Genomic DNA, 18,988 nt, shown 5'->3' on the forward strand with positions numbered 1-18,988 from the left:
TCATTTGAAAAGGAATATATCCTGTAGGGAGCCAGTAAGGGACAAAAAAGCAAGAAAGGGGGAAACAGTCCCCTAAAGGGACCAGAGGAAAATCACTTTTTATAGCCAAGACATGTAAAGTAAAGCTTTAAGCTTAAGCCATTTTCCCCCAATCCCACCAAATGCATACCAGAGAGGCAAGGGAGCCAGCTCTACCTGCTACCTTCCAGCAAAGATGGCTCTGGGAGGTGGGGGTGGGAGAGGCAGGAAGGGAGTCTGCCTGATTAAGCTTCTGCACTAAATAAGTCAGGGAAGTTAAGTGCACAGCATGCACAGATGTTTCTTTAGTTCTCTCCAGCTTCGCCAATGGAACTGTTCCAAGAAAGCTCTAGGCTTCTGTCCTGCAGCATCCTGCTTCCTCCTCCCCCAGGAGGCCTTAGGCTTCTGCTTCTGCAATGAGGGGGAAATGCCCCCCCCCCCAGGGCTGCTATCACCTCTTTGGTGGCTGAAGCCAGAGGTCTGGGGGAAGTTTGCTTTAGGGAACTAGACAGGTCAGAGACTCCTCCGAGCAGGTGCCAAGGTCCAGATTTGGACAAGGGGTTGGGGGAATGGAGGCAGGGACAAAGCTTGTTTCTTTCGAGTGTGCTGCCTTCAGGCCTGCAGTCACTGTGGAGCCCCTCGGATGGTAAATCCTGAACCAGTGTAAAATGAAGAGGCCACCGATCTGAAAGACCCGACTCCAAAAAAGCCTTGGGTAGGTGCAGAGGCTGCACCAGCGGAGAGGCTGCTGCCTGATGTGCCCACCCCAGGGTCAGGTGTGTTCTGACCACAGGTGGGTGTGGAGGTGCTTCCAAACACAAGCTTGCTCTCAGGCATGCTAGCCACATTGAAAGGCCTGCCCTGGCTGGGCATGCTCAAGGTGTTCTGAGTCAAGCCTCCCCCAAAGGGGGCTGTGCTGCCAGTGGTCCTGCTCTGTCCCCCTGCAAAGACCCAGAGGTTAAGTTGATGCCTGTGGTAGTCACACTCATCCCAAAGCCTCTTCTGCCAGCTGGGTCTGCCAAGCTCCTAAACATGAAGGACAACTGCATTGTGCTGTCAAACATTGAGCTACTGGTCCCGCAGCTGGTGGTCTGGGTTGTAGCTCCAAAGCCAGAGGTAGTGGCTGTGCCAAAGGTAGTGCTGTGGTGCTGCCAAAGGCTGGTTGGGTTCTGGAAGGAGTGCCAAAAGCAGAGGCTGTGGGTTCCAAACCACCAAAAGCTGACAGTGCTGCCAAAGGCTGACTGGGATGAGGCTGGTGCTAGAGTTGCTATTGGGCTGGGGCTACAGAGTTTCCAAAAATGAAACAGCTTCCAAAGCTGGGGGTGACAGCTGATTTGGTAGTCCCTTGCTGCCTCCCAAATGCAGGCTGAGGGTTGGCTCCTACATATGATGGGAGAGGAGCCTTGGTGCTTGAGCCAAAGGGAATGTTGAATGCCTGGGTGGTAGTGCTACTGATGACAGTATAGGCTAGCTGGTGGTGACCGGGGTAAGGCTGTAAAGGTGCTGCTGGAACCACTAAAGCCAGTGGTGCTGCTGCTGGAGACTGTCTGAATGGCACCAGGTAGGGACTGGCCAAAGGTGATGACTGTTGTTGAAACAGGCATGACAAGGGGCTTACCAAATTGGAATATGGAGCCCATGGCTGGGGTAAAACTGGGACTAGAGTCAGGTGGTGTCCCAAGGAGGGAAGGCTAGGTGGTGGAAGTGGTGGTGCTAATCACGCTGCCCATGGTGCTGGTCGCGTTTCTCACACCAAAGCTGAAGGTAGGATTCAAAGCTCAGTCTGTGGAATTGCTGGGTGTGAATATGGAAGCCACTGCCAAGGTGGCACCGGCCTGGCCAATGAAGAGAGGGGTACCTGTGGTTGTGGCTGGAGTAGTTGTTTAATGAAGGAGAAGGGAGTTGACAAAGGCACTGTCAAAAATAGGCTTGAAAGTGCTGATAGTCGTGCGGAGGGCAGAGCTGGAAGATGCTGTGGTTGTAACCTTGGAAGGGCTACATGGCAAGAGGCCCTCATTATCACTTGTAAGTGGGGCCATGAAAATGGGCTTGAAAAGGGATATGCTAAAGAAACATCAGGAGCTGCAGAGGAAGAAGGGTGAGCATCTGAGGTGCTCAACCTTCCAAACAGAATACTTTGCTTGGGGGTGAGGGACAGGGCTTGGGATTTGGCAGATGGCTCAGCGTGAAGGGCCAGAGGTGGAAGAAGGAGTCAGCCCTAAGTATGTGGCTGTGGATTTGGAGTCTGAGGAGGTGCCTGGAAGGGACGGTGATTGTAAAGAGCCAAGAAGGCCCAGATGGTGGGTGTCTTAGGAGGTGAATGTGTCACTGCGATTGCCACTTCAGCAGATTCTGGAGAATTCTGCATCTTCTTCAAGCTTTCTAAGAGTGAGTTAGTGCTTGGGGATGGGAGGGAGTTTGGGGAGGAAGCAGTCCCAGCAGTAAGATGGGTAAAAGTAAAAGAAGGCTGAATGCCAAGTGGGTTCTCAGTGACAGAATTGAGGCAGCATCAGTCCTATCTTCTAAGACCTTGGTAAACCATTATAATGAAGCTTTATTTTCCAAGTCTAGGACTTCAGCAGTGATTGAATAACCAACCTGGGGAAGTGGAGGCAAGGTCGGCTGGTCCTCTCGCCTGGAGGGCAGCAGCTGTATACTCTGCTCATACTGCCCAGAACCGCGAGGAGTAGATGGGAGAATTCCACAAGTTCTGTTTCTTCCATGTGATTTGTATCTACAACCTTTTCTCCCTGGGATTCCTGTTGGTTACTAATGGAGTTGAAGAACCAGAATGAAGTTCCTTTTCTCTTAGTTTCTTTGCTGGCTTCTTTGGTGTCTGGAAACAGAACGAGGCTGAGCTGGAAAAGGGTGTTGAACTGGGTCCATGTTTCTTCCATAGCTGAGAGAAATGTCAAGTAGAGCTATAAGAACTGGTAACAACATTAAGGGTGGACTAGGGATGCTACCTGTGGAGCTCATAGAAGAGGTGTGAGATCTCTTACTCAAACGGTCATCTGAGCTCTGGGAATTTAGACCTCTCTTCAGAGACCCAGACTGAGGCATAAAAGATGCAGGGATTCCATTGGCCATCAGGGGCTCAAATGGTGACTGTCCACTCCCACTGCTATCATAGAGCCTTTTTTTTTCTTGGCCATCAGGGAATGTCTGGTCCTTCCTCCACTGTTCTTTTCTTCCTTTCTGAGGGCAATCAGTACAGTCTCCTTTGCACATGGCTCTGGAGCACTGCTTGATGGTGAGGCCACTGTTGAGCTGATTAACTGCTCTGCTATTGGAGAATGAGTCTATTTGCTATCAGGAGGAACAGTTCTCACTGTCACTGGGCTACACACCATTTTGGAACTAGTAGGAGCAGATAGCAATTACCGTCTTCTTGTGACAACGATTCCAGCAATCTGTGGGAAGTACCCCCAGAAAGGAATTATTGGGCCTGCTGGACCGGATATTGTCTTAGAGGTGTCATTGCAAATCCATCTGAAAAAGTCCCACAACCCCTGTGAAGGCCTCCTGGAGGATGGCAGAAGAGCAGTGGGGAGAGAAGAGTAAAGTAGTGAATACGATGAGCCGAGTGAGCCGGTGGCGCTGTGTGGGTGGGAGGCCAGGCTTCTCCGCAGGTTGCTGGCCTCTGGAATGGGACAGGTTGCAGGTTGCTGGGGGGTGGGCTTTCCCAGGTCCCTGCCCATGAGGTGCAGTTCTGAGGGGCCAGGTCCTTTCAGCAGGGTCGGTGGCTATAGGAGGTTTCCATTTACTGCTGATGTGGCCAAAGGCGGTGCAATGTTCGCTGCCTGCTGTCGTGGGCATCAAGCAGAGCACGAGTGCCAGCAGCTAGGGGCAGAGGAGTACCGCTCCTCCACAGCTCCGGCTCTTGCCCCAGGGTCCATGAAACTGGCTGTGGGCCACCGCCCTCACCTCCTCCAGGTGCTGGAGCCGTACCAAGAAGACTTCTAGATTTTGTTTTCTGTATGATTACTTTCAGTGCACCACTGAATTCCAGTCCTCTAAAGTCATCCTTGTGATTGGGTTGGATGCTGAGAGGCTGGAGAGTTTTCTTGAGTGTAATTTCCAAAATTCAGCTTTCTGCCTGTCTTCTAAGCCTGAACTTTAAATAGGAATGCACTCCATCCCTTTAGGGGTAGACTGCTGTTGCATAACTACGTTTTTATAAGCTTGATGATAGAATAACTGCGTTTTTATAAGCTTGATGATAGAATAAAGATTGTTGACCTGGTTGAACCACAATCTTAGGCAGGCCTGTATCCCTGAGCTTGAACGTGGGTTATTTAAGTGACTCTATTCTCCATGGCTGCTGTGACCTCTAGATCTGGTGCGTGGTATGCAGTGGAATGGTGTGTCCCTGCCTATTAGAAAATAAATCTATTAGAAAATAGATTTCTAATGGTATGAGCCAGGGATGGATTTCTTCACTCCTCCTGAGGTAGAGGGTGTTTTTGTTTGTTTGTTTGTTTGTTTGTTTGTTTGTTTTTCCCCTTCTCCCAGACCCAGTGGGTCTTCACCTGTGCCCTAGAGGTGTCAGAGCATTTCCTTAGTAACTTTGTTCTATTAATCATTGCTTTTTCTGGCTTTCTTGCAGTTATGACTACTTTGCTCCACCACAGATGGGATGAAAAATAGAGCTAATTGGAAAACAATTTTCCAGATTCTTATAAACTTATCCTAAAACTTCACAGATGACCCAGTAATTCTAATCTTAAGTATTCACTCAGTAGAAATTAAACCTTATATTGAGACAAAAATCTGTCCTTGAATGTTTACAGCACTATAATTCATAATCAATCAAAATTTTAAACAATTCTAATGCCCTTCAACTGGAAAATGGAAAAGCAAATATGCTGTATCTATATAATAAAATATTACTTAGAAATATAAAGAAAACATTTTGATGCACAAAATTACATAGATGAATTTTAATCACATGCTCAGTGAAAGAAGCCAAATGTGTAATATAACATATTGCATAATCCAATTTGTATTGCTCTGGAAAGGACAAAACTATAGGGACAGATAATAGAACATTGGTTGAAAGATGCTGGATGTTGGCAACAAAGTTGACAAGTGTATGGGAAAATTTAGGGGATGATGAAAATGTGCTATATCTTTATTTGTTAGTGGTTACATGATAATACGTGCCAAAATTGATAGAACGCTACCTAAAAAGAATAAATTTGTCTATAGGTAAATTATACCTCAATAAAACATTAATTAAAAGGGAAAGGTTGCAAATACTTTACTCATGTGTTTAGAAAAAGTTCAAAATAACATATAAAAACAAATAAAAGTAGGAAATAAAACAGGCACTAATATAAATTAATTACTTGAAAAAATACAGATGCAATCAAAAAGTCATATAGAACCAAGCAGAGTTTTTGGAAATGCTAATGAAATAGACAAATGTCTGGCAAGATTATTTAAAGAGGAGAATAAATATCAACAAAATCAAAATGCATGCTTTACAGCACCAGTAGAAATTTAAAATATAAGATTATTATGAAAAATCATATGCCAATTCCCTTGTGAGGTTACACAATGTAAATGAAAACTAACAGTTTCCAAACAAATGCCCTTCCCTTGAGTAATCTTGTTTTGAGTACAGAGAGAACCAGTGGTTTCTTTGTTTCTAACCAACAGAATATGGCAAAGCTAATGGGATAACATTTCCATGATAAGGTTATGTGATATGCAAAGGTAAAGGGATTTTCAAAGATATAATTAATACCTCATCAGTTGATTTCGAGCATATTAAAAAAGGAGGTTATTTTGCATGGGTCTGATCTAATCAGGTGAGCCCTTTAAAAGTGGGTCAGAGATCTGAGACTCTCTGTAGCTAACTCTGATACTGGGTTTGAAGAAGTAAAGTGTTGTAAATTCTGCAGCCATAAGATAATCAATTCTCCCAACAACCCAATGGAGCTTAGAAGTGAATGTTTCTTTAGTTAACTCTCTTGATCAGAAAGCATCCTGACCTATATTTTGATTGCAATCTTATGAAACTTTGAACAGAAAACCCAGCTAGATGACGTCTGGTCTTCTGACCTACAGAAATTGTGAGATAATAAATGGTTATTGTTTTTAGCCACTCTGTGTCTGATAAATTGCTATGCAGCATAAAAACCTAGTATCAGTTTTGGTATCAGGACTATTCTCATTTCTCCAAGTATCCATTTCCCATCAATGCAGATTTATAATTAATTAACTGAAAGTAACTAGATGTATCCTATTTTTATTTTTTATGAGGATTTCATTATGTTTCTGCTAAATACTATTATTCCTTCTTTTTTATGCTTTGCTCTCCTATAGGATATTATTATGCTATAGCACTCCTCATTCTATAAAGCCAACTCAGTGCATTAAACCTTTTAACATACAGGGAGGTCAGGTCAAAAGCAAACATTTACCAAGGGTTCGCTAAATATAACACAAAGATCAATGTAATTATATCAGTGTAAAAAATATCTACCCACAAAAAAGCAACACCAAACAGAGACAACTTCATAGGTGATTTCAAATCAATATAAAAAAATCAGTGTCCCTTTATACATAGTATTCTAAAAAACACAACCAAAGTAAGGAAAGTACTCCAACTTATGTATAAAGCAAAATTTAACCATGATGTTTAAAATGGAGTGAAAACATCATAAAAAAGGAAAATTGTAAATCAATCTAAATTATGTCTATGGATCTAAAATGTAAGGAACTCAAAAATTTAAAATACATGCATTTCTACTACATAAAAAATAAGTTATATAATTGAGGAATGCCAGATCCAAAATTCCTGAGTATACATCTTGTTTACATATATGTTGTTCAAAACCTATTTGTTATTCTAATATTCAAATGCATCCAAACACTGGAGAAAGGGACATTTTTGGGGAAGCTGAATCTGACAGATTCCATGCCCTCCATCTAGGAATACTTTATCTCTGCTTTGTTCTTGCCTGTAACTTTTGAATCATTAATAAATTTAACATTAGTAAGATCTATGTATCCTTTATTAATGCAAGGAAATTAGCACAAATTTAGCAGAGTAGACAACACAAATTGTATATTTTATAGTTCTGTAGGTCAGAACCTGATGTGGATCTAACTGGGCTGAAACCCAGCTGTTGACAGGCTGTGTACCTTTCTGAAGGCTCTAGGGGAGAACCAATGTGTTTGCTCATTCAGGTAGTTGGTAGAATTCAATTCCTTGCAGCTATAAGTTTGAGGTCCAATTTTCTTTCCGCATTTCAGCTGAATGAGAGTTCTTCCCACCTTCTAGGTATAGCTCACATTTTCAAAGCCAGCAATAAACTCCATCATTTTTGACTCTCCCCTGCCTCTTTTTCTGTTGTCACATCTTTTGACCTGTCCTTTGATTTCTTCTTCCATTTCTAAGGGCCCATGTGATTACCTTGGTTTGACCCAGTTAATCCAGAATAATTTCCCTATTGTAAAATTGATGACCTAATTTTTATTTGCAATGTTATTTTTCTATATAATATAACATGCTCATAAATTCGAAGAATTAGGGCCTGGACATCTTTAGGATCTATTATTCTGTAACAATTTACAATCCAATGGAGGCTGCCTTGATAATTAATTGCACTGTATGACCACAGCAAGGGGATCTTATATGACAATTTGCTACCTTGGATTTCCATATCCTGTATAATCTAACCTTCTCTTTCTTTCCTGACTTCATCTCAGATATTTTTTACCTCATACCCTCTTCCTCCAAAACAACAAATACATTTGTGATTCAGGGTATTTACACTTGCTTTTCCTTCTACTGCAAACATTTTCTCCATTTTTGCACAATAATATCCCCTTCACTATATATAATGGATTTTAATGTAAATGGGATTATCTATCCATGATATTTAAATTAAACACTTTCCCCATTCACTCTCTATCATATTACCCAAATTTAGTGTCTTCACATTTATGACTTTCGAAAATTAACTGTTAAAGACTTCATATGGCAAATAACATGATTTAAGGAGAAAAAACCCACCAACAACTACCATGCATGGAATTCTTATTTGAATTGAATAAACAAGAGGTTAGTTGGTACTCTTACAGAAAATGAAATAGGAGAGGGTTTCATGGAACAATCAATCCATGTGAGAAAACAAAATTCGATATAAAATGTGTTAGACTGGCAATCTATTGTAATAAATGTGTAATAAAATAGCAATGCTAATGGAGTTATGTTAGAATAAACAGGCAAAATAAGTCAGACAGAAAAAATTGAGAACCACATGATTTCACTCATGTGGGATATAAAACTGAAAGCAAAAACTATCAAGACAAACAAAATAGCAAAAATTCATAGACACAGACAACAATTTAGTGGTTACCAGAGGGTAAAGGGGTGGTGAAGGGAGGTAAAAGAGGGTAAAGGGGGTCAAATATATGGTGACAGAGGAGATTTGACTTTGCGTGGTAAACGCACAATGCAATACAGGTATATATAATGTACTATAGAATTGTACACTTGAAGCCTATGTAATTTTATTAGCCAATGTCACCCCCATAAATTTAATAACAAAACAGAAGAGACAGGTGATTAACCAGATGTCTGCTTTTAAAGATGTAGTTAGATTAGCAGGTCCATATATTCTCTCATGCAGTGGTACCATATGCGCAGAGCAATGAAAACTTCCTACTGACACTCCTTTTTAATTTTAACTGCTTGGTATTATAATTTAACTAAATGAATTGGACATGTAAAGTTCTATCTTTAGAGAATATGATTTCCAACTTAAAAAAATTACTTCCTATTGCTATTCAAACAATATATGATCAATTTATTAATTGATAGTTATCAACTATTTAATATTCTAGAAAATAATATCATTGAAGGTTGTTTTAATCAACATTCATAAATGTAATTTTATAATCCGTATTATCTCTTCATTTAAATATTAACAATTAATATGTCTAATGTTTTCATTTTTACACTGAATAAGAAAAATTGTTACCTTGTAATTTAAATGTCAATGCAAATCTCCATAAAATGATTCTGAATGGTTTATGCATATTTTAAATGAACCAAGCTGTATCTAGTAACCATTCTTAAGGTTACAATTAAGAATGTAATAATTAACCATTATCTACTACAATCTAAATTTAAAAAATAATCTTTGGTGCTATTGTTTAAATTCACATTCATATATTTAATCAACAAAAGACTGGGTCATTTTTAACACTTGATTAAATGGATTCACATCATGATTTATTTTGGATGATTTCATTCTAATTTGTAACTTCCTAGGGTTTAGATTTTTCATTTAATTTTGGTGAATGACCTGAAAAATAATATTGGAAATAGATTTTAATGCTGAAATTTAACAAAATGTTTCTTTAAAATAAACATTTTATCATGGAGAGCTCTGTTATGTAAATGTTTGAGATTTATTTAAAAATATAATTAAATAAAATGTACAAATATTTGAGAATAGGTAGGACAAATATATGGGACAAATAGCATCTGGCAACTAATTGGGAAAAAATGTTCTTATGCACCAATTAGATGTTCTCACTTAGTTTGTAAGGCTGAAAAACTTCAAGCATTTAAAAGTGTTGTAGGTTGTTACATTTTCAAGATATAGCCACTGAAATTCCAGAAGATTCTCAATTGACATAATTTGATATCTTAAAATACAAGAAAACAACCAAAATTAAAATCACTGCCAGCATCACAAAACTTTTTTGGTAGTTTAGGGTGTTCAGTATATGTTTTTGTTCTTTGAAGTGCCTTCATATTTCGTTGTCCTCTACAGTGAGAAGCACAGAAGCTCCTTATACATTCTCCATGTATTTGCCCCAGATAACTGTCTTGTATTAGTCAGTTGATCCATTATGCCCGGCTTATATTTTGTCTTTCTTGCCCTGCCTCTCTATTTTTGTATTTAAAACATTTTCAATTTCAATTTAAAGTGGTATACATATGTATATGTGCATAATCTAAATATACAAAAATTGTTTTTCTAAAGGAGTTCTAAGACCAAGCTTAAGAACAGATACACTGCTGCATGTATCTTGTTTGTGAGTCTTACAAAATTTATAAGTTGTGTTTTATTCTCTACATCAGTTTAGGTGTCAGGAATGATGTATGTAGTAATTTGTAGAGTAGTAGACCAAACATTGATGAGCTGACAGGTGTTAGATATATGCTATCCTTTTAAAGATGCTGTATTGCATCTGATTAAATTCACATTTCTGCTTTAGCAGGGTATCTGTCTGTACACAGAGGATGAATACATATATATATATATAATGAGAATCTAAGTCTGTGTATCCTGAGGGTGTCATTGAAGAGTTTGAGTAAGATTGGTTTTAAAAAATAATTCATAAAAATCTGAGCTAGATAGGAAGGAGAGTGTGTGTGTGTGGGGTGGTGAAAATGGGGAAGAGATTAAGATGTATAAACTGCAAGATATAAAATCAGTGACAGGGATGTAAAGTACAGCATAGGGAATATCGTCAATAATATTGTTATAACTATATACAGTGCTAGGTGGGTACTAGACTTATTAGGGTGATCATTTTGTAAGTTATATAAATGTCTAATCACTACTTGTACACTTGAAATTAATATAATATTGTATGGCAACTATAAAAAAAATGAAATGCATTTCCGAGGCATCCGAGCAAAAACATAAAAAAAGCAAAAAAAAAAAAAAAAAAGTTTGAGCCTCTAAACAGCAGCGCCATAGTTACAAAGCTTAATGGTGGGATATGTAAACCAGAACATAGTATTTATTACGTTTCATGCTTGCAATCAAAATCACTGGTATATTATTTACTGCAAGAATTCTCTGTGAGTAAAGGAGGATGTGGGAGTTACTCAAAGCAACTTCAGTTTATTATGGAACAATACCCTCCCTTGATGCCTTCCATTGGTGCTCTCAGCACAGAACCCCCTTTCCCTCTCAAGGTATGAGGTACGAACTATTTGCTAGAGTAAATAAAATACTTTTATCCCCCATAGCCCAGGGTTCAGGAACTTCTCTCTCATAATTGTATACAGCTTTAATTATGCTGAGAACTCCTTTACATCTTGTAGTTGAGATTGGACTTGTAATCTGCTCACTAATATCTCCCATATGGATACATTAAATCTTGTTGTTTTTTAGTTAGATGTTGTTATTGATTTACCAGATGGTCACACAGAACACACATAATGAAATTAAAATTATGAACTTAGTATAAACAGTGAATACATTTTTAAACACTTTTTTGAATTTTGCCTGATCAGTTAGGTATAGATTCCTTGGTGACTGATTAAAATTAATATATTTATTTTCTATTATATTATATTATTAATATTTATTGCTTTTTAAAGATTTAAGCATTATTTAATTATGGGGTTATTTTGTTTTATGGATTCAAGGATTTTCATGAAGTTTTGTCTTCAAATTGGTGGTAAGCATGTGAATAAAACATATTTTAGTTGGTTCTTAATAAGCATATGTATATACAGAGAAGGAGAAAAATGTATACATATTTTAAGAAAGAAAAAACCTGTACTAAAGTTGTAATACTTCATATATTTTGATAACAAAAAATGAATACAAGTCACATTTGACTTCTGCAATTACAACAGGTGCTCAAAGTGGTTACCATCAGTGTTGAGATTTTTCTGATTATGGTAAACTACTGCTTGAACAATGTTGATCAGTCTCCACTTGTATACATAACTATATAACTATATAGTTAGTTATAACTAACTAACTAAATATATGTATATATATATAAAACTAATTAACTATATATAGTTATATATATAACTGTGTAGTTATATATATATATAGTATATATATATAACTATATATATATATATTTTTTTTTTTTTTTAATTAGAAAAAACAATTGCCTATCCTCAAATTCAGATAAATCTCTCTGGAGTTCTCACTAGCTTTATCATTATTATTTAACTTCCAGGCTCAACTTTTAACCTACATCCCAAATTTCTGCAAAATTTGCCTAGAAAGCCAATATATAGGAAAGAAATCAGCATTTTGTTCAGTTTAGACTCATCAAAATGCCCAGATATGTGGAAGAGGCTGCTTGACTCAGAGAAGCAACCCAATAATATTCTAACCCTGTAATACATACAGCCAGTGGTCAATTTCCAAAGCATAGCCAAAATAATGTAAAGAAAATTCACAAGTAAAGATTTATGTATCTTTAGAGGGAGACTGCCCTCTAATGTCAAGTATCGCGAGATATTTTTATAAGGTGAGGTGATATCAAAGTCACCCCTTGATTACCCATAGCCTCACTTGTACACAGAGAAGCAGACAAAGCCAAGGTGTGGGAGAAACGAGGAAGCAAAGGATGACTTTACCATTGCTCTAGTAAGACCAGCAATTCACATTTGTTATTACCTTTTTTTTTTAAAGTCAACTTTTGTCCTACTATGAGAGTATTCAGAGAAAAATTCTGTCACATAAATTTACCATAAAGTTTTAAATAAATAAGTAGATAAGTAGAAGTCTTTTTATAGATGAGAAGATGAGAATGAGGGGAAAGGCAGAGAGAGATGAAGAACAAGAAAGGAAGAAAAAAATTAGTCATAAAGAAAGTGAATTATGGAAAAGTAAAGTAGGACTGGACTTCATTGGATTAATCTTGAGATATATGTGTATCTCAAGCGTATACTTTTGAAGTGACAACATGAATTCACATAAATTGATACATGCATTTAAACATTATTTTTGCTAAAGAAAAATGGGCAAAAGTGGCAGTGAGGAATGGACATCATATTATAGAGGGAAAAAAAATGTTGAACTTAAAGAGACAATTATTTCTTTTTAATGATGCTATTCCTAACAAATGTATTACTTATAACTTCTTACCATAACCGAGGTACTTATCATTTTATGATATTCATTCTATTTTTATTGTTTATATACATTTTGAACATATATAATATATATTAATAGATAATGATAGATAGATGATAGATAGATAGATGACAGATAATTCTGATCATGACTGACAGTATCTTCTCCTGCAATGCTCCGTTTTCTCATTCACAGCATGAGTTTTTTGCTCATATTGAGTCACTTCCTCTGTGACACCAGCACAACTGCATGGGATGGTGGAAGGTCTCACCTCTCCTCAGTAGGGAGTTATTTTATATTGATTCCCACTGTGCTACACTGTGTCCTCAGTACTTTTCTCCAGGCTCAGTGCTGGTATCAGCCTCACTTCATCTTTCTGTGGTTTTGTACTGTTACCCATTCTTTTCCCACCAAGGCCAGATCAACTATTTCAAGAGAATCTTTGATACCAGTGGATTGAGTAACATAAAAAGGAATGATGAGGTAGTCCTCTACATTCATTAATTAATAGAATATAGCATAACTCACAAAAACTTTGGCATTTTTAGAATATCCTCAAGGGACTATAATGAAAGCAAGATAAACTTGGTTTATCATTTTATCCCTGACTATTTTCAATTCTATCAGTTTTACTTCTTATTTTGTTTTACAATTGGCTTTTTCTAAAACATTTTTAAGAAATAGAGGATCAGACTAGGAAAAGAGTGCAATTGGTGTTTCCTTAGAGTTGCTGCATGCTAGACTTCTGTATTAACCTTTCTTCAACTTCTGTAGCACACACTTGCTACTCTAGTTGGTCTTGATATTTGGGCAGCCTGCCTGTTAGGTATACAATATGTGTGTGAGTGTGGAAAATGAGTGTCTCTCTCAAGCAAAGGATATTTCACTCATCTCCTTCTTTACAAGATAAATTTATTAATATTCTCGGCACTGTGCACTCAGCTTCTATTTGCATTACATTATTTGCTGTGTGATCTTGGACAACTGATTTAATTCCTTACTTTCTCAAATTTATGTATTACTTTCAAAATTTATGAAATACTAATAATGATAATAGTAAAAATACCTAATGGCAAAATGAAGATTGGAGTAATAATGTATGTTAATAATTTAACTTAAAATTTTAACACCTGGTTAGTGATCCAAAAAGGACACTTCTTGTCCTATTGCATCCTTTTCTTTTGCCTACTGTAGCAATATGTCCCTCCTGCCTTCTAAACTCCATCTTTTAGTTATTCTTCCTCCTTACCCATCCTAGCTTTCAATTAGAAAACATCTTGAAATAACATTCTACATTCTATTTCTTTAACACTGGATATACGTCATAAACATTTTCAAGATGGTTTCAACACATACATCTCTTCTGAAAATCTACCTATGAAGTTCACCTGGTAAGTTCAAATCAAACTACAAAATCTTTGAAGCACTTATAAGGTTTTTAACTAACACTTATAGAAACACTGTCATCTCTGATTTAATCCTTAATCCAGATAAAAGTGCCTAATGAGAAAGCAATCCAGGAGGGCCACTTCCTCTCAGAGATAGGACGCGGTTGAGCTCCTTAACCTATGTAATGAGATTTCATATGAGATATCACATAAAAAAAACTATGACATACATTTACTGTCTGAGGATGTGTTTACATAAAAAAATGAAACTCTCCTGCCCCCCACAAACAAAATAAAACACAATACAAACAAACAGAAAAAACAAAACAAAACAAAAAAAAAACAATGCTGGACAGAGGAAAGAAAACCACATAGGCTGATCTGCTGACTTGTTGACTGAATCTGTGTTCTTCCCAATGTTACCAGAGGGCAGAAGTCTAGATTTACAAATAAAATAATTTCTTTAGCATTACAGAGTACATGATCTATACAAAGGCAATTTCAAAAACTAAACATGGAGAAGTGAGGAAAGAGACAAAGACGGTGAAAATAATTCAAGTCAAGATAAACTTACAAACAGAAAAAAATAAACAGAAAAATAAAAATGAAATAAAAATAAATAAAAAGTGAATAAAAATTAAATAAATCTACCTTAAGATGGATTTATTCCAGATTAAATAAAAATAATTGAAAAACATACAAAATGAGTATTAATAATCGCATGTAGCGTATTTAAGACAATCAAGGGAGAAGAAATGCCCCATTTCAAAATTATGAAAAAAGGGCAGCATAAGTTTTCCTTCCTGATGGCATGCCCCATATATTTCAAGCTCCAGTATGAGACACAATGACAACAGTCTTAAAAACAGATTTTATCTCCCTTCAAGTGGTTCTGTTTTTCTGATTGAACATAAACTGTTAGAGAATTTGCTACCAAAAATGTTTCCAGAAAACAGAATCATGATGAATAAGTTCTGTGAATTGATCCTTAAGGATCTGGAATTGTTTTTCTAATCTAATTAGATTTAAAGGTGTTCTTGACCCTGTTTCTCATACTAAAGGGGCATGAGTGGCAATATATTTATGCAGATAATCACATAGTAATCAACTGATAAAATAATTTGTTTCCTATCTCTGCAATGTTGTGCTCTGGTGACGCAGAGTTATTAATTCCAAATAAGATATGTTTCCACAAGGGTGCATGGCAATGGTTCCTTTCACATAAAAGTTGTGTTACCATATACAGAAAGAATAGGGCCCAGGGGAGAGAGGAGGGAAGGAAGGAAGGAGGAAGTGAGGGGAGACAAAGGAGAGAGGAGATGAGATTGTTCTTAAGAAAAGATGCAGCTGCCAGACCAGCCAGAACTAGATTTTGGCTAAGAACAGACCAGTATGTCATTTTGACCCTCAAGGTGAACTTTAACTAATTGCAATGGATTAAAACACTATTAGCATTGGGTGCAGGGGAACATTTCCACTTCCTTTCACCATGACAGTTCCAACAAGGGCCAAATAGGGACCAGAGAATCTCACCTCCAGATGGGAAGGACCTGCCTAGGAATGCTTAGAATCCCACCCCTAAATTGTAAATATTTTGTGCCTCATTTGGAGGTAATAAACGTCTAAGCTACTTTGTTCTTCTGTGCAGTTGCTCTTCTCCTGTCCTGTCCACTTCCACTATTTTGGGGAGTGTACTAACTTCTTTTCTTTTAATAAATCCACTGCTTGCTTAGCTTTGCTTTGTTGGCTTATTTGGTTCGTCCTTGAATTATTTCCTGTGATGGTACCAAGAACCTGTTTTCTGGCAACAATTGAGACTGCCACATAAACACTTTGTGTTCCTCATGTCAGTGAGTCAACTGGAAAAGAAAAGGTTATTGTACTGGTGAATGATTTTGAGAATTGAGAGAGAATTGGGGTTGCTACTATATAGCTGCTTTATCTAGGAATGTGTCTGGAACGTAGGAAATCTAGGGGGTGTTACTTAGTATCCTTGTCCTGTGAAATCAGTGGAAAACTGTAATGACTCAAGTAGCAGAGTGTAGCTCATGCTCTAAGGATTAAGGTTTGGGTCATTCCAGATGGCAAAAAACAAAACAAAACAAAACAAAACTACCACTAGTGGAGGGGCTATCCACATACAATGGAGAGTGAGAGAAGGTAGTTATAAATACCAGCTATAACTATGAGAACAGTTGTAGAAACAAACAACACAATATGATTAGTATTTCCTTCTTATTTTAGTATGGATGCATTTGATTGTGGATGTATTTGTTATGACTTTGTTAAATTAACATTTGTTAAGTAGAGCCCTGGGGTATTGGAATAACAAAAGGCCAAGGATTAACAAAAGAGAAATTGAAATGGAGACGTTTATTGCTCACAGGTCCTGGAAGAAATACATAACAAGTTGAGGGGCCACAAGGGAAGGTCAATGAGCATGCAAGCAGAACATGAAACAAGACCCGTGGCAAACACCTTTGGGTACAGGGTTTTGGGGTCCCTGGCTCATCAATTCAAACTAAAAAGAGTGGAGCTTTGGTAAGCTCCAGGGGTTCTTATCAAATGGAATTGTGAGAGGTAGGCCCTTGGAGGTGGGGAAGATTGCTGGTTACAAGGGCTGTTGGAAAAATCATCAGGAATTTACATTTGCTTGTGACTCTGCAGGCTGCTGTTTCGGGCATGTGCTTGCATGAAAAGGCTAAAATAGTTTAAGGCCCCACAGGGCACTGGGCCAAAACTTGAAAAATAAAAATTAAAAAAAAATTGGATACTGAGGCAGCAATACTATGAAATAGCTTACCTAAACTCATGGCAGTAAGTATGTATAAGAATTTTCCCCTTATTTTTCCCTTATCAACTACAATAAAGTGTGTTTATAGTAGTTAATTTTATTATCTCAGTATTCAATTTATAGAGTAGTGAGATTCAGGTAGAGACACAATAAACATCAACTAAATGTGGAAAAAAGCTTTAGTATCTTCTTTTGGGGAAAGAGTAAGCTTTTTCAGTTGCATGTAGGACCATTGTATCAGATCTAGGGGAACATGACTCCATTATTATTTTATTTAGAAGCTACATGTCATTTTAGAAGTTCTATTTGCATGCTGGGTTTATGAGTTGTACTGTGGTGGTCTTATTATACATCCATGTGGCTCTGCTAAATTACATTTCCTAAAATTTCCTTCCTGATATATTCTTGTTAGGGTAGGCCACAGAGATCTTTGATGTGCAATTTGGAAGGTGAAAGTGAAGCAGCATCCATATTGTTTTCATAATCACAGGCCTGTGAAGAAGCACCAGGTGCTCTTTCAGCTCACACATCTTGATACTTATCTGCTGACTCACCTCACTGGCATAGGGCGGCAGCTTGCCAAAAACTGTTCCACCTTCCCCAACTCTTGAACTAGATGCATATTTAGGTCCATAATGAAGTTTGCCAACTTTTTCTGCAGGACACCAACATCATCAAATTTGGAGATGGTGAGAGACTAACAGTTAGTTTCCAGTTTATTGGCAATTTGTTGCAATTTGTCCTTGCTCTCCCTGCTTTACATCCATCGTCCTTTCTTGACTGCCTCTCCTTCATACTTGAAGATTCAGCATCAAATGAAAAGATAAAAGAAAGACTTACAGTCTTTTCACCCATCTGCAACAGTTACCCGCAGTCAAATTTCTGCAACACTGCATATAAAAGTTCTGCTTCTATGATAGAATACTGACTGATACACAGGCCTACCAAATATTAAACTTTATCATAAAACTTTTAAACCATAAATATGAATATGCTGGAACATGAATAGACAATGGAACACAGTAGAAAATTGAGATATGGACCCATTTTTTAGGGAAATTTAACAAGGGATAAAAATTAGTCTCAAATTAAAGGAAAAACTATGAACTAAAATATATATGATGTTGAAATAATTGGACTGCTATTTGAGAAAGTCGATAAAAATGTATCCATAATTCACACTGGATACAAGGCTAAATCCACAATGGATTAGCAATCAAAATTCTAAAAAAGAAAACTGTAAAAATACTGAAAAAAGCAAGGCATACAAGCACTAACTAGGTGACTTCTATCATAATATCGCAAAAATAGAAAAAATCCTTAACTCTGCACTAAAAAAATCCAGAACATATGAAAAACTGTACATATTTATGGATAATTGTTTTCACATCTTTTGGACAGATACCCAAGAGAGGGATTGCTGGGTCATATGGTAATTCTATTCTTAATTTTTTGAGCAACTTCCACACTCACTGTTTTCCATAGCGGCTGCACCAATCTGCCTTCCCACCAACAGTGTATGAGGGTTCCTTTTTCTCCACAGCCTCTCCAAAACTTGTTACTATTTGTCTTATTGATGATAGCCATTCTAACTGGGGTGAGGTGATATCTCATTGTGGTTTTAATTTGCATGTCTCTGATGATTACTGATGGTGAGTATTTTTTCATATGTCTATTTGCCATTTGTATGTCCTTTTTGGAGAAATGTCTATTTAGGTCCTCTGCCCATTTTTAAGCTGGATTGTTTCTTTAGTTGTTGAGTTATATGTGTTCCTTATATTTTGGATATTAGCCCCTTATCGGAGGTGCTGTTTGCAAACATGTATTCCATTCGGTTGGTTGCCTGTTTATTTTGTCAATGGTTTCTTATGCTGTGCAGAAGCTTTTTAGTTTGATATAGCCCCATTCATTTATTTCAG

General features: G+C 37.3%; 1 pseudogene across 1 annotated transcript; it reads right to left on the reverse strand.

The window, feature by feature from the left end:
• Positions 1-642: 642 nt before the first annotated feature.
• Positions 643-18,552, reverse strand: LOC308496901 (nuclear envelope pore membrane protein POM 121-like; annotated as a pseudogene). Its single transcript has 3 exons — positions 18,543-18,552; positions 17,624-17,724; positions 643-3,824 (listed from the first exon to the last, which is right to left on the reverse strand). The product of its transcript is annotated as a nuclear envelope pore membrane protein POM 121-like (transcript).
• Positions 18,553-18,988: the final 436 nt, after the last annotated feature.

The sequence above is a fragment of the Rhinolophus hipposideros genome, assembly GCF_964194185.1.
Source record: "Rhinolophus hipposideros genome assembly, chromosome: 4".
Taxonomy (NCBI): Eukaryota; Metazoa; Chordata; class Mammalia; order Chiroptera; family Rhinolophidae; genus Rhinolophus; species Rhinolophus hipposideros.